Raw genomic sequence first — 23,097 nt, forward strand, 5'->3', positions numbered from 1 at the left:
GAGAGAGAGGGAGACACAGAATCCAAAACAGGCTCCAAGCTCTCAGCTGTCAGCACAGAGCCCGACACGGGGCTTGAACTCACAAACCATGAAATCATGACCTGAATTGAAGTCAGAGGCTCAACCCGCTGAGCCATCCAGGCATCCCCAACAGTTTTATTTTTGCTTTTTCTCCCTTGCTTCAGGATACATATCTAGAAAATTGTTGCTGTGGCCAATGTCAGAGAAATTACCACCTGGGCTTGTCTTGGACTTTGTTTCAGCTCTCATATTTAGGTCTTTAACCCTTTGCATTTATTTTTGTATATGGTATAAGAAAGTCATCCAGTTTCATTCTTCTGCATGTAGTTCTCCTGTTTCCCCAACACCATTTGTTGAAGAGACTGTCTTTTTCCCATTGCTTATTCTTTCCTCCTTTTTCAAAGACTAACTGACCATATAAATGTGGGCTTATTGCTGAATTTTCCATTCTGTTCTATTGATTTATATGTCTGGTTTTGTACCAATACCATACTGTTTTGATTACTACAGGTTTATAATACAACATAAACTCTGGAATTGATGAAATAAATTGAAGATGATGCAAAGAAAAAATGGATAGATATTCCATGCTCATGGATCAGGAGAACAAATATTGTTAAAATCTATACTACCTAAAGTAATTTGCTGATTTAATGTAATCCCTATCAAAATACCAACAGCATTTTTCACAGAACTCAGATAATCCTAAATTTTGTATAGAACCACAAAAGACACTGAATAGCCAAAGTAGTCTTGAAAAAAGAAAAACAAAATTGTAGGTAATTTCCTTCTTTAAGTCTGAGTAATACTCTGTTGATGTATATATTACATTTTGTGTGTTTGTTCATCTGTTGCTGGACATTTGGGTTGTTTACAGCTTTTGGCTACTACGAATGGTGCTGCAGTGAACATGAGTATATAGATACCTCTTTTAGAACCCACTTTCAAGTTTTTTTAGGTATATACTCAGAAGTGGAATTACAAGATCATATAATAATTCTGTTTTTATGTTTTTGTGGATTCACCTTGCTGTTTTTCACAGTGCCTGCACCGTCTTACGTTTCTACTAACAATTTGCAGGAGTTCTAGTTTCCCCACATTCTCACAAAACTTGTTATTTTCTGATCTTTCAATAGTAGATACCCTAATAGGTGTGAAGTGGTATCTCTTTGTGGCTTTTCTTTGCATTTCCCTAGTTTGTGATGGTGAGCATCTTTTCACGGCTTATCTTTTGTATACCTTCTTTGGAGAAATTTCTATTTAAGTCCTTTGACCATTTTTTAGTGGCATTTTCTTGTTTAGCTGGAGGTGTTTTTTGTTTATATCATGGATTTGTTGGGCTTTGTTTTAAGCACTACTTTTAAAAAATCAGATGCCGTTATTATTTAATGATACTTAACTGTGTTAAAATGTGCTGTACATGTACCTGGAAGCCTAAATATAGATGCTTCACAAAGTAATAATATAATGAGAGGAGTACTGGTATTTTTTTCCTCAGCAACAATTGAAGCTGTATATCAGAAATATAATTAGATACTATTCCGTTTCACATTTTCAGAGGACTGAGTTAGACATTGGAAAATATATGTTGTATGTGTTTTTTAAGACATTAACTTTACTCTTCAGTCAATAAACCAATCTAAGAGTATATTATAATTACACATTTTTAGTCTAAATTAGTATTCTGTCTTAATTGGTAAAGTTGTTTTTAAGATGCATTATAAACTTTTAGGATTTCCCAAGTTTACAGTTAAGTCATATTAAGGTTGAAAGTATTGGTCATCTAAGGAATACTGATACTACAATTCTGATGTCCTTATCAGTTGACTATTTCATAAATATTTTAAGCTTCACATCTGGAAGAAGTTCAATATTTGTTTAAAAACGTTTTCATTTTTGTTTCTAGTCTTCAAAACTTAACAGTGTTGTATGAAAGACATTTGTGTTTCAGATGAAATTAACATTCACCAAGGTACAAATGAAAATAAAACAATAGATGAAAAAGTTGAAAGCCAATGTACTGCCAGAAACTTCTGAAATGTAGAGGTTTCTGGGCGTGCCTGGGTGGCTCAGTTGGTTGTGCCTCTGACTCTCCATTTTGGCTCAGGTCATGATCCCAGGATCATGGGATCAAGACCCATGTCTGGTTGTGTGCTGAGTGTAGAGCCTGCTTAAGATTCTTTCTCTCTTCCTTTGGCCCTCTCCCCCACTTGCGCTCGCTCTCTCTCTCTCTCTCAAATAAACAAAAAATAAATAAATTGGAATATATCCTTTTTTAAGAATAACATTTCTTTAAGAAAACCTCCACTTATATTAGCTTCCGTACAATTCCGTGAAGAGGAACAGTTTATGAGCTAAGCCATCTGATAACAGTAAAGATCTGAGGCTTTTGTTTTACTGGAAAATGTTCCTAGCTGTATCGTAGGAATCGTGGTCCATGGAAAAGGCATTTTGACAGAGCAAAATCTAATTTTAAAGGGAAATCTAAGACACAGCTATGTCCTTTCCTTCCATATCACCTTTTGTAAATCATAATTTTTTTTTAACATTATTATGGGTAGAATCGTAACCCCACACACAATGTAAAACTCCTATGTTGACGTGCTAACCCCCAGTACATCAGAACATAACCTTGCTTGGAATTAGAGTCATTGCAGAAATAGTTAAGATGAAGTCCTACTGGAGTATGATGAGCTTCTAATCCAATATAACTCATATCCTTACAAAAGGTAAAATTTGGAGATAGAGGTTATACAAGGAGACCACCATGTAAACAGGAAGACTGCCATCAAAAGTCAAGGAGAGCCTCCTGGAATAGACCCCTCATAAGGAACCAACCTGCCAGCGACCTTGAATTTGGACTTCTAGCCTCTAGAACTATGAGACAATATATTTCTGTTGTTTAAGCTACCCAGTTACAGTAGTTTGTTGCAGCAGCCTTAGCAAATTAATACAAATGTGAAATGATCCATATCCTCCTTTGTGCTGATGACATAACCCTGCTGTTGCATTCAGGAATGAATTTGAAAAGCAAATAGACAACCTCAGCCATCAAGGAAATGCAAATCAAAACCACAGTGAGGTACCACTTCATACTTAACTGTCTATAATCAAAACATCAGATAATAAGTGTTATTGAGGATGTGGAGAAACTAGAATCTTCTACCACCGTGGTTATCTAAATGGCCCAGCCGCTTTGAAAAACTTCCAGTTCCTCAAATGGGTGAACATTTAAATGATTGAGGGGCGCCTGGGTGGCGCAGTCGGTTAAGCGTCCGACTTCAGCCAGGTCACGATCTCGCGGTCCGTGAGTTCGAGCCCCGCGTCAGGCTCTGGGCTGATGGCTCGGAGCCTGGAGCCTGTTTCCGATTCTGTGTCTCCCTCTCTCTCTGCCCCTCCCCCGTTCATGCTCTGTCTCTCTCTGTCCCAAAAATAAATAAAAACGTTGAAAAAAATTTTTAAATGATTGAACATGAGTTACCATAGACCCAGGAATTCTACTGTTAGGTATATAACCAAAAGAAAAAATGTAAGTTCACAGAAAACTTATACATAAGTGTTCACAACATTATTATTTGAAATAGTGAAAAAGTGGAAACAACACGTCTATCAACTGATGAATGAACAAAATGTGGTGTATCCATACAGTGGAAGATTATATGATAGCAAAAATGAAATTCTTGCTACGACATAGATTAATCGTGAAAACATTCTAAGTAAAAGAAAACAGCCACAAAAAAACACATATTAATGTGATTCCATGTATATGAAATGTATAGGTAAACTCTGGAGACATAGAGTAAATTAGTAGTTCCTAATTAGGGGATAGGGGATGATGGCTAAGGAAAATGGAGTTGCTTTTTCAGGTAATGAAAGTGTTCTGAAATTGATTGTGGTAAAGGTGGTACAACTCTTTAAATATACTAAGAGCCTTGAATTAGACACTTTAAATGAGTAAACTGTATGGTATGTGAATTATATCTCAATAAAGCAGTTTTTTAAAAGATAGGACACATAAATCATAGTAATTTGTGGTCAGGAGGAACAGTTGAATAATCATTTATTATACATACTGTATTTCAGGTTCTTTGTAAAATACTAGGTATGAAAAAACAAGAAACTTAAGTTCCTTCTTAGTTGCAGAGACAGAATCATTAACAACTTCTTTAATAAAACAAAAATCAAAATTGTCATGTTGGAGCAACTCACTAGATTTCAGAGGGGAAAAAGCTATTAAAATTCCTCTATTTAGGTTCTCTGGATCTTATGATTTTATCAGTTACCTATATAACTAGATCATATTGCTGTAGCTTTATATAGAAATGTATTTTACCATTGTAGAAAAGGTGCCACAGTTTAAAGATTGAGTAACATAAAACACAGACTAAAACCTAGGCTTATTCCGCCTTTTTTCTTTCCTAATCAGGGATTTAAACCCAACTTGGCTCTAGCTCAAAGACCCAGAACTCGGAGTCTAAGAAAAGTGTCTTTGTCCCACTTGTTCTGCCATGTCAATAAGCAACATAGTTACCCTAAGGTAGTATTTTTTTGTTGGTTTACTTCTGGGTTTTTTTTTTTGGTTGGGGGGGGTGGTGCCTTTTATTTTACTTTTGCTTTATTAATTTGGAACTTATTTTATTTATTTTAGTAGTTACCCTTTTTTAATATGCATATTTACTTTTTTAAGCGAGACTGTGTGAGCAGGGTAGGGGCAAAGGAAGTGGGAGTAAGGGAATTCCCAGTAGACTCCATGCCCAGCATGGAGCCCAACCTGGGGCTTGATCCCATGACCATGAGATCACATGACTGTGAGATCATGAACTCAGCTGAAATCAAGATTTGGTCACTTAACTGACTAAACTACCCAGACACGCAACTGTGCATATTTAACATAAATATATCATTTTGTCTAATTCTACATCCCAAACAATATCAGAGGTCTTTGAACTCTTTATCTCTGATTAGTCTTCTGCTTCTTTAATTTTAAGCTTTAGAAATCCAAAGCATACCAGCTCAACAAAAAGAGAGTTCTGTGGGGTTTCTTTTATAATAACACTAATCCCATTCATGAAACCTCCATGAATTATGACTTCATGACCTAAGCTCTTCCCAAAGACCCTGCCTCCTAATACCATCACACTGGGCATTAGGATTTTCATGAACGTACTTTATGGTGATTTGGTCAGTATTTTCTATTTTTAAGGTGGCTAAATGTATTTTAAAAACCTTTAAAATGATAGTCACATTTTTAAAAATATTTTGAATTCTTTGTATGTACTATGACCTTAATTGACATCTTTAGCAGAGCTTTTCGTTACAGATTTATTTCTCTGAAAGTCAAAATACAGCTAAACAAAACTTAAGAGATCACTACATTTTAATCTCCTTCCATTTTCAAAGTGTTTGCCTAATGTAATCTTAAAACTAAGATCCCTTTATCACTGCTGTTCAAGATTTCACAAAATATGTTGTCATTCTTTTTTTCATTCCTTAATATATTTGATATTTTATTCCTTGAAATGTTTTGAAATGTTAGAAAAATCACTGGGTTCCTCTTGTATTTCTTCTGAATTCTTTGATTTCTGTATTTTTTTCCATAAGATTTTTTTTTTAATTTTTTTTTTCAACGTTTATTTATTTTTGGGACAGAGAGAGACAGAGCATGAACGGGGGAGGGGCAGAGAGAGAGGGAGACACAGAATCAGAAACAGGCTCCAGGCTCTGAGCCATCAGCCCAGAGCCCGACGCGGGGCTCGAACTCACGGACCGCGAGATCGTGACCTGGCTGAAGTCGGACGCTTAACCGACTGCGCCACCCAGGCGCCCCGATAAGATTTTGACTACACGTATATTTATTACCTTAATTGCTACCTTGTTAGATACTTAAGTAGTGCTGAGTCCTTTTGACCTTTGCATTTCCCTACCTTTGAAAACTACAATCTGCCTGTTTACTATCTGCAATTTAATATTTTAGACAGTTGTTTAGTAGTTGATTGTCTCTTATCACTAGTTGGTTACAAGATCTGTCCCAATGAATGTTTGAAGTATTCCTGACAGCATTTTATCTTTTTGAAATGTGGAACTAAAATTTATCTCAAGATTTTAGCTTTCTCATAATAATGTTAGTGGGCTTTGTTTAGAAGTTTATATGTTTTAGTTCGTCTTATTTAATTTCTCTACCTTATTCCTCATTATGTATATTGATAATTGATTATTAATATCTTATAAAAAGGCAGTCTTAGTTTTAATTTCCTTGTGAGATATAGACTGTTAGAATTATTTTTCAGTCTTCCTAATGTGGTAACATATTCTGATATTAATTTTCTTTCTTTTCCTGTCATTTGATCTTTAGTGTAAGCTTTAAAATTTTTCAACGTATTTATATAGTTTGCTATTACGCAGGTATGCTGACTTATCTGGATTTTTTTTTAAACCTATTTTTAACTATGAGCTAAGTTTTTAAAGCTTGATATGTTTGTGTAAATGAGTCTTCATACCAAGTAATGAAATACTCACTTGCTAAATGAAAGGAAAAAAAAAGATACTGCAATTTACATCGTTTAGTATGCCCAGTAGATATGGCTGAACAATCTATAAAATATTTTGCTATCATCATGTGTAATTCAGCTTGCAGCTGTTCCATAACTTATTAAATCAATTCAGTGGAAAGTGTTGAGATTTTGAAATGACCAAATTACCAAGTTTTCCCTGCAGTGATGGCATAGGACTTACTTTATTTTTATTTACAAAGTCAGTACATGTACATATTTTTCTGCAAGACCTATCAATTATTCTGCTCCAAATAATTTAATGTTTAAAATTTCAAGTTTTTGTGAATCATTAGTAACATTGTGGGCATACTAAAAATTGAAGGCTGTGTAAACTAAAGAATTTAATCCAGACATGCTGCAGAAGTTATTTAGGTTTCTTTGTCTTAGTTCTAACTGACACAGAAAGCATTTTTACTTTACCACCAGCTGTGATATTATGATACATTTCTTTCTAAATCAATTTTAAAACCATTTCATTAAGATTTATACTAGAAGTGAAAATTATAGTTGAAATATTTAGAACCATGGAATCTTTGAGTTAGAATAAAATAAGTGAGTTGTGGTGGAGATGTGTGGTGCTTTCCCATACCAGTATTATTCTACTTCCTTGGATGTCAGGAACAGATCACTTCCCAGCCCCGTTGTAGTTAAGTGGTGCCACATGAATCATTTAGGAGGGTGGGCAGAAGAGACTGTCACGGAGAGTAGGTGTTGAGATGGCCGAGACACTTGGGGAAGGAAGCAAGCCACAAGGTGGAAATAGCGTGAATCTCTTGAGTCACTACATGGAGGGCAGATAGTGTGTATTTTAGGATTTGCAGGCTACATACCATTGCTGTCACGCATTCTTTTTGGTTGTTTTATGTAGTTTTCATAAATCTTGAAAAATGAAGAAGCCATGTTGGGTCAAAGGACATACAAAATGGGCAGCGGGCCCTAACATCTGTTCTAGAGAGTCACCTAACTGGTATGAAATGGGTACTGCAAGTGAAACAGAAGTTTTTGTGTTAATCCTATGAGTTCTAGGTGTTAATTGTTACAGCATAGCCTGACTAATACACAAGTGATCTCCTCAGGTGATCACCCCCCACCAGATTATTGAAGAATGCTTCTGATATCAGGAATCTCCGTACTTTATACACTGTGAAATGGCCTGTTCCATTACAGGACAACTCTAGATGTAAGAAATTTTTCTCTTTTGTAAGCCAAATCCTTGATTCCATTTATCTTTTGGTTCTACTTCTGCCTCTAGATAAAGGTTGCTTTAAAGTTGTTTGGGGTGCCTGGGTGGCTCAGTCCGTTAAGCATCCAACTCTTGGTTTCAGGTCAGGTCGTGATCTCATGGTTTCATGAATTCAAGCCCTGCGTTGGGCTCAGCACTGACAACAGGAGCCTGCTTGGGATTCTCTCTCCCTCACTGCCCTTCCCCTACTCATGCTGTCTCTGTCTCTGTCTCTGTCTCTGTCAAAAATAAGTAAATAAACTTAAAAAAAAAAAAAAAAAAGGAAGAAAAAATCAGTTGCTTAAGTGGTAAGATGATTAGATTCAGTTCATGAGAGAAAACTGTCAACTTAGTATAAAACAGTAAAGTGATAATTGATAAATTAACCCAGTTGTAGCCATTGCTTTTGTTTAGTGCAGGTATCTTTCTAGTATTGACAACCATTGTGGACACATCTATTCAGTTAAAGGTAACCAAGTTCTAAAAGAAAAATTGACAAAGTTAGTTTAGAAGAATGGTCACCAGGATGGCTAGACCAAAAGTCTAGAAACCATATCAGAGAAAATGATTAAAGAAATTGAGGATATTTCATTTTAAAGAGGAATGGGCCATCAGACATCATATGGTAAAGTGTTTATAATGAAATTCGTCTTTTATCGGTTTTCTTTCTTTATCTTCACAGAGGATGCCTAGTGGCTGTTTGTGGAAATAAGGCATCCAGGGTTTGGGAGAGTCTGAAATAACAGATTTTTAAGGTTTGTGGACTTTAAACAATTAGTCCAAAAGTGAATATTAGCTTTTATATTTGATCTTTCTAGCTATCTTTGACCATCATCCCCAAAGCGTCCATAGCATATTTGGTCATTAACTTATTTGAAATCCTAAAGCATATAGTCTACTATAGTATTCTAGCAAAAAACGTGGTTATTATTATATGATTTACTCTGTCCTTGCCAGTTCTTAGTAATTAGAGATCGTGTGGTATTTTCTTCTTCTGTTTTTTTTTTTAGTTGATTTTCTTCTAATAATTCAGTTTATAATTTTGCTGGAGATTGACCTCACATTTACCAGTTTTTATACGATTTGTTGAAAATTGGGAGATCACTTAGAATATCTAGACTTTTGAAAAAGTTCATCTCCTTAGTTTCATAAAACTTTCTATTTAAGGTTTATTTACACCTTCAGGTTCCTGAAGATGACCTGAACAGTTGAACAGTTGAGATTCTAAGTGGCTAGGTGTTTTCACCTTTTTGTCTCAACCTTAGTGCTGTATTTTAGCATCTACCTTTTCAAAGCCAAGAATGTTTAATAAACTAACCTTGTATGGCTGGGGCAAATTCAGCTTAAGAAAAGTAAACTTCCTATTTCAACTGCAATAAGTGTTCACTATTCATTTTATTTAATTTCTTGTGGAAATGAGCTCTTCCTTCCTTTTACCTCTTCCCTTACCGCTTGCTGTTAGGTTGGTAACTAGGGTGACCATATGTACCAGTTTACACCTATTGCCTTATTAAAAAAATAATATGCCCCCTTTCACTCTTTCTAGTTTGAGCAGAAAATTATATGGTCATCTTCTCTGTCATTCTCTTATGGCAGTGATTGGTAGAAATATCTTGTATTCAAGTGTTTTGGCTGTTTTGGCTGATAACAACCTGATTCCTTCATTTATCCCTTACAACAGCAAGTAGTCTACAGGACGATACTTGGCTACCCTGAATCCTTAGCAAGGAGAATAATTCATGAATGTGTCATCGTTGTGTAGGGGTCATATAATCTAATTTTTCTTTATGCTCTGCCAAAGGAAGTATTCGAATTGCCTTTTAATTTAAAGAAAGAAAACTTCGGTCTGTTCTGAAGGATTTGGTACATTTTCTCATTTTCTGAGAATGAGAACTACATGTCTGTCTTGTTCTCCTTTTGCCCCTGCTGCTTTAACACTCAGACTCAATCCTTAATGAGGTATCTGTATTAGCTGTTTTGATAGTTAACATATGTCTTCCTTTCCATGAGAGCGATTTTATGGTACACTCTTTGGCACTTTGTTAGCTATCTTAAATTGGGGACAAGGTAATTGATATAAAATCATAACAGTTACTTTCTCAGCACTCAATAAATATTAGCCATAACTGTCTTTAAAATAAACTGAGGCTGGGTGGAGAAAGTACCCATAGCCAAGTGGAATACTTTTATAACTCTGGTACATAGAACAAAGACCAATCACTAAAAATAAGCTAGCTACGTAGTACTAGCCTTAAAATAATTGTTAATGCTTACCATTTGGCTCTTTAGTGTTGTTTCCCTTTATATTTTGTATCTCTACCTCAGCAGTAAGGTAATTGTGGACAGTTGCTTACTATGTGCAGTGTATTTTTGAGAGGACAATAAGGGGAGTCTGAAAGAGTCACATTTCCCACAAGTATAGATAATAGCATATAGGTTTTTATTAATATTTTTATAAGCAAATATCTAATATACATTTTAGAAGACCAGTAGGGAAATACAAATAAAAAGAATGAAAACTAGCCACTAAAAACTATTATAATCCAGAGAAAACCATTGTTAACATTTGGTATGTATCCTTCCCGGCTTTAGAAAATGTATTTTTTGCATTTCTTGGCCAAATGGTTATCACTAAATTAATAACTAATTCCTTGTTTTATTTTAACAAAGAATCAGATCATTTTGTACATACTGTTTTTTGGTCTGGTTTTTTTTTACACCTATATATATCACCATCATCAAGGCTGCCAATAAAGGAATTTCTGCAGCTTATTGAGTGTATTTACATTTGCCCAGCCAGTCCTGCAGTGTGTACAGTTTTTCACTTTTTAAAATTGTACTATGATATATGTTGTAGTTTTTTATTTAGGATAAAATTCCTCTAAGTACTCTTCTTGGATCAAACGATATGTTCATTTATGGTTTTTGATATATACTGCTGAATTTGACCTCCAAAGCTTTTGGACCATTTTTCACTCCCACCAACAGTGTATGAAAGTCCCCATTTTTCTGGGCCCTCCCTGCACTTGGCAGAGTTCTTTTCTGTCCTTGCCAGTGAAAGTGCTGCTATTTTCTGAAACTGGTTTTCTTTAATCAAAAATCTTTAATTTCTTTGCTCTTAAATACCTATTTATTTCCTTGCTTATTTTTCATGGGTATGTCCATTTTTTTCTTTGTTTTTTTGCAAAATTAAAAATATCCTTTAATAGTATTTAACTTATCACAAATTATCGCACAGGACTAACTGAAGATTCTTTGCAGGTTCAACAATAAGAATAAATTAGTTTCTTGGCCCATGAAATTTAATTGCAAATATACAAATATGAAATTGAACACTTTCTTAAATAATTTATGATTCAGGTATCACTCTTGAATTTCATTTTATCTGAAAAGTTCTCCTCAACATCCACTCTCCCTGAGCTGGAAACACTATTTAAGGAAGTAGAATACTAGATTTCTTTTTTCTGTTTTTGTAAACTGGGCAGTTGTTTTTGAATACTGTCCTAGGATATGTGTAAAGCTCTTGATAATATTTTGCCTGTTGCCTCTATAGAAAGAGCAGAAGTCAGGAGTATGAGTGGTACTCCCCAGACCTCACAAGATGCCAATGCTAGTGTTGGGACCTCAACTTTGGAAACTCATAAATTTGTTTTTGCTTTTGCTTTACTCACATAAAGTAAAGCAAGTACTCAGGTCATATATGTTAATAAAGTTTACAGAGAATGAATAAATCCAGGTGTCAGATTATTAATTGATTAAAGTTGAGTTCTGCTTCAGTCAGCATTACCCACACATTCTCTCCAGGCTAACCTGAATGAACTAGCCAAATTCTAATTAGAAGGTTGTTTGGTAAGCAGGGTGGTTGGTTGGATGGTCTCATAGGAATATACCTATTGTAGGGAAGGAAACAATCAAATATGTAAGCCTGAGCAAAATGGTTTCTCCCTTGTTGGTATTGGCACTCCTGGCTCTAGTACTTACTTTCAAGATGATGTTCTCAACTTTTGCAAGTATAAAAGAATCCATTTTTAATTTCAGAAAAGTCAGTAGTGACATGCTTGGGATATAGATCTTGCTGTAACTCAGCAGTGTCTCAGTGATCTGCAGCCCATTGTCTGGTAATCCCTGCTATAGTTTAGCAATCCTGCTTCTCTTTACAGACTTGGTCCAGCTATGGCCCAGTATACTCACTCATAGACTTTGGGTGCTGTTAAACTCTGGAGTCATATTTACAGTGGCTTGATTTATTCCCAGAGATAGATAATTATATTGTGTGTGCGCATGCACATACATAAGCTTTTCTTGTGACCCATACAATGTAATCTTTCTATTACTGCAGGCAGGGGTTAGGGGCTCACTGTCGCCTGAAGTACTGCCAAGAATGGTAAACCTGATGACACCAGCAGGGCAGTGTCCCTGAGCATATCAGGATGCAGCTATTATATCTTCCCTTTAAAAAAATAAAAACTTTTTAAATTAAATGTCTAAACTGATATGGTATTCATAACAGCTCCTTCTCATTGAAAGACTAAACCATGCCTAAGAATCATCTACTGGTCTCAATTCAGAGTTTATTTCTGGGTATAGTTTTTTTGTCTCTCTTTTTTTTTTCACTCTCTTTTTAAATTTATATTTTCACTGTTTAAAAGAGCCCCCTATTCAAAGGGAATATTGGTGACCTGTTAGAAGAAAGAGATGAGGGAATAAGGAGTTAACCTACCTCCTTGTTGCTAAGAGAACAGTTTCCACATAGGGAACCAGCTCAGGTAGGTAAGAGGTCTGACAGTTCAGTTCTGGGATTTCCCTGCCATGAAAGCCAAAGAATGTGCAAAGGGACAGCAAATCATGATCATAACAAACCTCAACTCTATAAAACCAGGGAATCATGATCATAACAAACCTCAACTTTATAAAACCAGTTGCTTAAGCCAGAAACTTGAGCATCACATTTATTTTCTCTGTCTCCCCCAATCTAGTCACTTACCAAGTTCTGCAGATTTTACCATGGATGCTGTGTTGTGGGGTTTTGTTTGTTTGTTTGTTTGTTTGAATTTTTACTGGCTTTATATTCTAGAGTATATGAACCAGACTTGACCTACTCTGTTCGACAAGAAAGAAATAAGAATAGATGGTAATGTTTGCCAGTTAAACCAATTATGAATGTAGAAGACTATTTAAAAATTACACTATCACAGAGAAATAGGTGACCTACCAAAGTGATTAAGCACATAGACTCTACAGCCAGACTACTCATTTAAAATCCTTGCTTTACCACTCACTAGTTGTGTGTCCTTGGGCAAACCTAAACCTACTTACCTAAACTTTTCTCAACTCTAAAATAAGGATACTTCTATTACTTGCCTCATAGGGAATGCTTAGAACCTACCTGTTACATAGTAAACCCTTTTTAAGCCTTAATTCATGGTCCTTTTCTTGTTTTTGTCCAAGAATTAGAAGAATCTGTTCTTCAGCTAATAAATTTGAATCTATTGATTATCAATAGCTCTTCCATTTAGTAGGGTATTTGAGATGAGTCATTTTAAAATGTAAGCAACTAAATTATCCTTATTCTCTGCCACTTAAGTTTGTGCTCCACCAATTGATCTCTGGATTAATTCTTTGTTATTTGATATACAAGTTAAATGATCTGAATGGTGAATGTGGTGTCCAGTTGTAAAGCATTTTCTTAAGTGTCTCTATAATTTAGGAATACATAAGCAAATAGTACTAGGGCCCATATGCTTGACAAAAAAAAAATGATCTTTTATTTGTTTGTGGTTAAGTGATTAGATGGCTGCATTTTAACCAGCCTCTCGGAAATTTATTGTGTTTAACTTAATTTTGTTAGTTAAGAAGGGGATGATAAACACTAGGAAAACTGGTTCATATACCCAAATGGACAGAAAACTTCTTTGCAGAATAAAACTTTTATTGATTATAGTGTATATCCCACACCTAGGGCAAGAATCATTTTCACCTTACAGCTGTCTGGCTCTCCCAAAGTTGCAGAAATGAGCATGAGAAAAAAAAATTAAGTAATTCTCAGACATTGCTGTTGAGATCTACACTAAAGCTTTTCACCAATATTACCAGAAGTCTTGTTGCTCTTGCATGACATCAGATGTACATTTTCATTATCCTAGGTCCTTTGGTCTTTGATTAGGCTTTGCTGTCTCATTTTCAAAACTGTTTTTGATGTGTGTGTCTTTTGGGGCCATATTTACTTCTGGAAGACTCGTTTACGCAATGAGTTTATCAAAAACTGCCTTTCTACCCCCCAGAAAAGTCAATATAACCTTATTAGCCTTCTTTGACTTATTTCTCTTGAGCCCAAAGATGACCATACATTGTTCCTTAACACATGTCCATACTACCAGAATTGCTAGAATTAATATATATTTTTAGTTAATGAGTATAAAATGTTTGTTGGTAATTGTTTTTCAAATGTGTCAAATACAGATAAATTGGATTTTGTCAGAAAGTTTTGTATTTTATAGGACACCATTAAGAAAGTGAAAAGATGGGGCACCTGGGTGGCGCAGTCGGTTAAGCGTCCGACTTCAGCCAGGTCACGATCTCGCGGTCCGTGAGTTCGAGCCCCGCATCGGGGTCTGGGCTGATGGCTCAGAGCCTGGAGCCTGTTTCCGATTCTGTGTCTCCCTCTCTCTGTCCCTCCCCCGTTCATGCTCTGTCTCTCTCTGTCCCAAAAATAAATAAACGTTGAAAAAAAAAAAAAAAAGAAAGTGAAAAGAAAACCCATAGAAAAGGATAAAATATTTGAAAATATTTACCTAATAAGGGACTTATATGTGGAAAATGCATATAAAGAATTCTTACAACTCAGTATTAGACACATAGCCTGATTTTTAAATGGGCAAATGATCTGAATAGACATTTTCCCAAAGGGGATATACCTGTGGCCAATAAACACATGGCAAAGTACCCAACGTCATTAGCCATCAAGGGAAATTCACATTAAAAGCACAGTGAGATAGCGCTTTATACCCACTGAGATGGCTCTAATGAAAAAGATGATAAATGTTGGCTAGGACAGAAACAAATTGGAACCCTCCTACACTGCTAGTGGGAATGTAAAACTGTACAGCCATTTGGGAAGTAGAGTTGCCATTTGACCCAACAATTAGACTCCTAGGTATATAGCTGATAGAAATGAAAACCTGTGTCTACACAAAAAAACTTGTATGTGACTGTTCATTAGCAGCATGTTCGTGATAGCCAAAAGATGGAAACAACCAAAATGTCTATCAACTACAAATAACAATTCATATGAAATGTGCAGAATAGGGAAATCTATGGACAGTAGATTAGTGATTATTTAGTCTGGGTGGGGGTTGCATGGATTAGGAGATAATAGTTAAACTGTACAGGATTTCTTTATGAAGTGATGAAAATGTTCTAAAATTGACTGTGGTGGTAGTTACACAATTCTGTGAATATACTAAAAATTATTGAAATGTACACTTTAAATGGGCAAATAATATGGTATGTGAATTCTGTCTCAGTAAAGTTTTTAGAAAAAATAAAGGTCAGGAGGGCTTGCCCTGAAGACATTGGTAGCCATCTAACTACTGTCTCCCAATTTTCCTTGGAAAAAATATAAGGAGAAAAATATACAAAACTTGAAACATAGCATAATTTGAGAGACTTAAGCCTCAAAATAACTTTAAGTAAAAAGAAAAAATACCAAATCAAGCATATGAACTCTCCTACTCACTCCTTTTCTGCCTGCTACACAACTTTTGTGGCAAGCAAAGGCCAAAAAAAGGATGAGGGGCAAAATGGAGAGAGGAACTAACTTGATCTAAACAGTCAGCCAGAAAGAAGACTAAGTGCACTCTAAAAATTCTAAAAGAAAAAAAAAAAGGATTCACATCGGAGTAGAGAAGGATTTAAAAATACATACAATTTGGAGTGGCAGCTTTCAAAATGTCTAGCTTCAGTGGAGGAAAAAGGCACATAAGGAAGGGAGATGTCTTCTTTGGCAGTTGGGTGGTGAAGAAATGATAGAAGCACAAGTAGGAAGTTCAGAATCCAGCAAGAACAGAGAACCACAAAACTTCAGGATTCATGATAACTTCTCCCCCCAGAACAACAACAACAGAAAAAAACAGTTGGCTGAAATATCTGGAATTTGCAATATTGACAGAAGAGAGCATCATTAAAATAGGTATCTGTAAATAATCCTAATAAAATAGTGTTCAGATGAAAATTCATAGCAGTAGACAGATTCATCTGTAAAAATAGGAGTAAGTAAATTCACTTTCCGCCTCAAAACAGAATCTGAAAAAACAATAGCAGAGTAAACCTGAAGAGAGCACAGGAAGGAAATGACAAAGATAAAAGAAATTAATGAGGTAGAGAATAGAAAAACAGTGGACCTAATTAATCTATATTGTGAATTTTTTAATTGCTAAAATAGACATTACTAGCTAACTTGATTGTGTAGAAGAATAAAGCAAAAATATGCAAAATAAGGGTGAAAATAACCATTGAAAACAATTTTTTTTAATTTTGAAATTCATAAGAGACTACTTAAACCTCATATCAATTAATTTGAAAGCCTAAATGAATAATATTCTGGGGAAATACAAATTACCAAAATATAGTGAGAAATTTTAAACAGACTAGTTTCCACAGAAGAAATAAAGAATGTTATTAAGAAATTATCCCGAAAAAGCATCAGCCAAGTTTCATAGAGAAATTCTACTGAACCTTCAAACCTTTATATACTGCTATATAAATTGTTCCGGAGCACTGAAAATTATAGATAACTTCCTAATTCCTTTTATGGAGCAAATGGATTGGTTCTTAACCTGATGAGAACAGTAAAAAATAAAAAGAAAAGTACTACAAATCAATACCCCTTATGAATATTGAAACAAAAGTACTAAATAATATCATTGTTATTATTAGGTAATATGTCATGATCCTATGAGATTTATTTCAGGAATGCAGAGATGGTTCAGTATTAGGATCTATCAATATGATACTCCATTTTAATTATTTGAGGAGAAAAATCTTGTATCTCCATTGATACTGAAAAAGCTTCCAAAAAAAAGTTCACAGAGTGCTTGGGTGGCTCAGTCGGTTAAGCCTCTGACTCTTGGTTTTAGCTCAGTTTATGATCCCAGGGTCATGGGATTGAGCCCCATGTCGGGCTCAGTGCTGAGCATGGAGCCTGCTGAAGATTCTAAAAAAATGAAAATAAGCAAAAATTGTTTTTAAAAATTCACCTATTCATGATAAAAATAAAACAAACATACCCACTCAAGGAAATACAAATTACAGGACCCTTTTCTAAATAATAAAAAAATCCTTAGTCCTAAAGCCAGAAAGTTTATCTAATGTGAAATACTAGTGGTTTTTCCACAATATATGAAAACAAGGTGAGTGCCTACTATCTCCAGTAATATTCAACATTGTGATGGAAATATTAACAAATATAGTTAGTTAAGAAATTTATCAGAGGCATGAGAATGGGTAAAGAAGCAAAATTCTATTTGCATTTTAAATGGTAGTAATAGCTAGAAAACCCTCGGGGATCACAGGTAAAACTAAAACAGTAAACAATTCAGTAAGATAGCAGTATATAAAATTAAGTTGGCCTCATATACACAAACAATAACCAATTAATGTTCTTTTTCAATAACAAAGAAGATTACATACTTAGGAATAAACTTTTTAAAAATTGTGCAAAACCTATATGAGAATAATTTCCTAACATTTTTGAAGGTTACAGTGGTAGACTTGAATAGGACAACTCTACATTATAAAGATGTCAATTCTTCTTACTTAGTTTCTAAATTCAATGTAGCCCCAGGGAAAGTACCAAGAAATTATTTTAAAATGAAGATAGACAATTGCTACTCAGTTATATGGAAAAACAAAGAATAGCCAGGAAGAGACTGAAAAAAGGAGGAAAAAAAAAAAAAACCTGCCCGGAGGGACTTCCCCTATCAGTCATTAAAACATGTACTATTATAAAACTTCTATAATTAAAAAGTGTCCTGCCACATGAATAAAATGGAGCAATCAAATAGGAAGCCCAGAAACAAACCAAGATACAAGTGGAAATAATAAAGGGGACATTTCATATCACTCGTGTAGAAAAGGACTTCTTAATAAGTGGTATTAGGATACCTGGGTAGCTGTTTGGAAAGAGATAAAATTAAATCATTTTGCACAAGAATAAATTCAATGTAAAAATGTTTATACAGATGAACATAGCGTTATTCATAATATCCAAAAAGTAGAAACAACACAAATGTCTCGGTTGATAAATGGGTAAACAAAATGTGATCTATTCCATACAATGAAATGTTATGGCAATAGAAAGTGTTGATACTTACATGGTATCACATGGAAGAATCTTGAAAACATTCTAAGTGAAAGAAGGCAGTTAGAAAAGGCCACAGATTGTATTATTAGTCTATTTATGTGTAATGTCCATAACAGACAAATTAGAGCAACAGAGAGTAAGTGAGTGGTTGCCAGAGGTTGAGAGAATTTGGGGTAAAGGGGAGTGCCTGTTAAAAGGTACGGTGTTTGTCTTTAAGGTGATGAAAATGTTATAAAATGGTGGTGGTTGTACAACTCTGAATATACTGAAAACCATATAAATTGGATACTTTAAATGGATGAACTGTATGGTATATGATTTATATATCATTAAAGCTGTTACCAAAATAATAATAAAATTCAAATTGATAACTTTTCAAAAGAGAGAAAGACCAAGACAGAGATTATACAAGTACTACAAGAAACATGGGATTTTCTTGTTTAACTGTGGTGTATGGAAAGACTTGCTTGCTATGACTCAAAAGTCCAGAAGCAGTAAAATTTGACTTCATAAAAATAAGAAAATTTTGCATGTCAAAAACCACTATGAGAAAACTTGAAAAACAGCTGAAAAACTAGTAGGAGAAAATACTGTCAACATATACCACAGGCAAAAGGCTAGAAAAGAACTCTTAATAATTAAAGGAAAAAATATCTGTATCTGCATATGTTGAGAGACAAAGGATCAAAGACATGATAGAAAAATGGGGAAAAGACCTGAAAGACAGCTTACAAGCAATATAAATCTGATCCTTAAATTAAAAAAAAAAGTTTGGGGCGCCTGGGTGGCTCAGTTGGTTGAGTGTCTGGCTTCAGCTCAGGTCATGATCTCACAGTTTGTGGGCTCAAGCCCCGCATTGGGCTTTGTGCTGACGGCTCGGAGCCTGGAGCCTGCTTCAAATTCTGTGTGTCTGTCTCTCTGCTCCTCCCCCGCTCATGCTCTGTCTCTCTCTTTCCTTCAAAAATAAATAAAAACATTAAAAAAATTAAAAAAGTTTAATCTCACTAAAATTAGAAAAATACAAATGAAAACAGCATTGAGATAACATTTCTTATTGATCAGATTGATGAAAATTTAAAAGAATGACAGCACATTCTCTTGCAAGACTGTTGGGAAATGGGCACCCTTATTATATACTCCTGGCGGAAATGCAGACTGGCATAGCGCTTCTCCTGGAAGGCGACTGACAATCCCTAATAAATACATATACACTTTTAAACCAACAATCCCATATGTAGGAATCTCTGAAAATAACTCCTCCATATGCACAAATTTACTCATTTTAGGAGTGTTTGTAGTTGCAAAATATTGAAATGTCCATACAGGAGAATAACTGCATCATTTATGGTACACAATAGAGTACTGTGCAGCTGTAAGAAAGAATGAGGAGTATCTGTGAACTGTTATGCTGCAATTAAGTGGGGAAAAAAAAGAAAGTACAAAAGTATCTGTAAACTGTGCTACTCTCTGTGTAAGGAGAGAGATGTATATACATGTATCTGTTTATTTGTGCAAAGAGAAATACAAGAATGATATATCAAAAACTAACGAAATTGGTTTCCTATAGGGAATGGGTGGGAATGAGGTAGAAAGATTTTTATAACTCTGACTCTTAGGACTCTGTTAATTTTTCACATGCACTCCAAAAAATAAATAAAAATCAACTCAGTGTGTGTTTTTGGGCAGGTAGGGAAGTAGGTATTCCAGAATGGAATACAAATCCTAGCAATGAACCTTACTGTATTAGAAATGAATAAAACAAGTACATTGACATGAGTAGGGAAGAAAGGAACTAAGTAACTTGGAAAAGAGTACTTTGATTATGTACTCTAAAGACAAAAAGAACAAAGTGCTGTTTAGTAAATGTGTTTCTTACAGAGGTATTGGTTAGGAGTTCTGAAACTATCTTTTGTGTATACTGAGTTTGAACAACTAAGTGAATATATCATAGATAATGAAAAGTATGATTTCTGACTGTTGGATAAAGCACTTAGAAATAGTGCAAGGAATAGTGTAGAATGAACCCTGGTTTTCACTGGAGTTGGACGTATCCATGTGAACCCATGGTATAATATATATACAGATGCAGAAATACAGAAGTAAACATAGATGTATGAATCTGTATGTCCTAGCTCTCTCTTGAGAGGGACAAAGAGCCCTGAGACACTAGTCACAGTGAGCAAATGAGTGCCCAGACCTTCTCTAAATACCATTTCCAGAAAAAGGAAAACATGGATCCTTGGAGAAATGGTTTTGTCTGAGGCTGGGACCCAGGAAATAAAAGATGAACCTGGAACATCATGTGGTACCAGAGTGTAATTTTTAAATGCAGGTATTGGATTATAACCCACAGAATAAAATAATATTCAGATATTCATACATAAAAATAAATATATAAGTAAAGGCGGAGAAGGGACAGTGCTTTCTTACCATGGAATTCCAGTAAGCCTTAGAAGAGGGAAATGAAAATCACACTTAGGTAAACAGCATTGTAATAATTATTGCATGCAAGAAGTATCAATGGATGTTAAAATTAGCAAAATTATGATGAGAAACAAGATGTTTTCAAAGTCAGAATGCCTCCCCATAGGATACTTATTAATTACAAAGGGGAAAATAGTAACTGTATAGGAAAAACATGACAGACACGACCTTAATCAAGTATTCAAAATAAAAATCACTGGTTATAAAACATAGCAATATTATGTGTAATTTCACTACAGAGGTATTCTTGCAAAAAAAAATGCATAGTCTTAATCTAATTTCTAATGAGAAAACAAGGCAAACCTAAATTGGCATTGTATAAAAGAACTGACTAGGGTGCTTCAAAGTAGTTCAAGGTCATGAAAGACAATGCCCTTTACCATGCCCTTTACTTTCTGGTATCCAGACTTGTGTAAGAAGCAAAAATCAAGTTCTAGCCTGAGTATTCCAAAACAAATATCCAAATTCCTGACTTTGCCATAAATGGTTACTGCTTTTATCAAAGGATACAAATGATTTTTTCTCAGATAAAATCTTTGTTACTTATGAGAAACATAGATTTGAGGCAGCTTTTCTTAAAAACTGTAATAAAGGCTCTTGTTATGAAACAGATGGACAAACTAAAATGCAGAATAATGAAGGAACCCAGTTTAACTGGCTAAAAAATTAAAATGAGTATTTCTACTAGTCAGAAAGATAGGGATAAATCCATTTGTAAACATGGATGATAATGTTTCACATGATTCTATTTGTCTTTGAGCTTTGGAAAATTTTAGGACATAAATTCAAGTAATTCTGAATTAGTGAAAAACCATAATTAAAAATATTTTAAACTCTATAGTTTTTAAAAAAAATTTATGTTTATTTATGGAGAGAGAGAGAGCACACACAAGCGGAGGAGGGGTGGAGAGGAGAGAAAGAATCCCAAACAGGCTCTGCACCATCTGCGCAGAGCCTGACGCAGGGCTCAAACTCACAAACTGTGAGATCATGACCTGAGCTGAGATCAAGAGTAGGATGCTTAAATGACTGCACCACCCAGGCACCACTAAACTATATAGTTTTATTACCATTAAGTAGGTTCTGAAGGGAAAGAACATACACAGAAAATGAACCTTTCATTTAGGAACAAACTACAACTAGCTAATTAGACACAGAACCTTCAATATTTCTTTTGGATACTACACCATTAATTACCATTAATGATACTATTATCATTAATTAGTAAGTCAGCTTTGTATCCTGTAAGTGTTCAACACAAATAAATAGTGAAACAGATTTAGAAAGGTTTCTTACAATGTCTTGAAAATGTGCTTAAAATAGGCCAACAAGGTCAGGTAACAAAGGAAACTTTCAAGAATAAATCCTCAGTAAAAGAAATGAATTAATGAATTTAATTTTTTGCTTGCAGCTCAAGTTTCATACTGTACTTCTTAGAATGCTCAACATCCTCTGCAAAGACTGAAGCACAGTGACTCTACTAACATCTTGTTTAACTGTAGTTAGAAGGTAAAAACCTAATTCCCAACTGAATTATAGGAACTAGGGCAACTATGGGACTAATAACAGAAATTTAATTGTCTAGATCTAATCACTGACATTCCTGATAAACTTTAACTTTTTGTTGCCTTAGCTCTTACATGCCTTTTTAAATACTTGACCTTTAAAGGTGAAAACATTTGAGCCTAATTCTCTTACATACTTCCTAAAACATTCTAAAGAAGAAGAGCAAATGATTACCATAAACAAGAGACATCTTAGGGGTAACTAATCTTTTATAAAGTTAACATTTTCTTAAAAGTATAAAATCAGTATTTGCAACCAGTAATGTAATAACAGATTCTTATAAAGATCAAGAATACATGACAGAATCCTATTGGATGAAAGACTGCTACTGAGCAAGTTATTCTTCAATTTCTGATAATCTTTAATTATAAAGAGGAAAGGTATGTTTACAACCTGCAGACTCTACCTTAACTAAGTGACCAAATTTAACATCACCAGTAACAGGACAAGCTAACATTATATTCCTCCTGATGTATTGTAATAGGGGACAAAACAAACAAACAAACCAGAAAAACAAAAAACACCTATGCAATATTCCTCTGAAAATATTTCATCTGAATCTAATCGTGAGGAAACAATCAGACAAATTTACACTGTGAATCACTCTACAAGACAGCCAACTTGAACCCTTCATATATCAGTATTAGGAAAAAAATAAGCAAAATTATGTAAGACTAGAGGGTTGTGATAACAAATATAAGTGTTATATTTGATTAGATTCTGGATTTTCTTTTTAAGATTAAAAAAAATTTTTTTTTTAATTTAGAGAGAGAGCACGGGGGAGAGGGACAGAGAATCTCAAGCAGATTCCATGCTCAGTGCTGAGCCCAGTGTGGGGCTCGATCCCACAACCCTGGGTGGGTCATGACCTGAGCCGAAATCAAGAGTCAGAC

At 34.7% G+C, this 23,097-nt stretch overlaps 1 protein-coding gene across 2 annotated transcripts in view; it reads left to right on the forward strand.

Moving 5' to 3' along the window:
* R3HDM1 (R3H domain containing 1) overlaps positions 1 to 23,097 on the forward strand; it is a 206,357-nt gene that overhangs the window by 30,585 nt on the left and 152,675 nt on the right. Inside the window, exon 1 of one of the 2 annotated variants that reach the window (XM_040474937.1) lies at positions 4,539 to 4,558. The exons of the other annotated variant lie outside the window; for it this stretch is intronic. The gene's annotated coding sequence lies outside the window, so the exon portion shown is untranslated. Of the gene's footprint in view, positions 1 to 4,538; positions 4,559 to 23,097 lie in introns of those variants that run through there. 2 annotated transcript variants of the gene reach the window in all.

The sequence above is a fragment of the Herpailurus yagouaroundi genome, unplaced genomic scaffold (assembly GCF_014898765.1).
Source record: "Herpailurus yagouaroundi ecotype Mexico unplaced genomic scaffold, PumYag 140, whole genome shotgun sequence".
Taxonomy (NCBI): domain Eukaryota; kingdom Metazoa; phylum Chordata; class Mammalia; order Carnivora; family Felidae; genus Herpailurus; species Herpailurus yagouaroundi.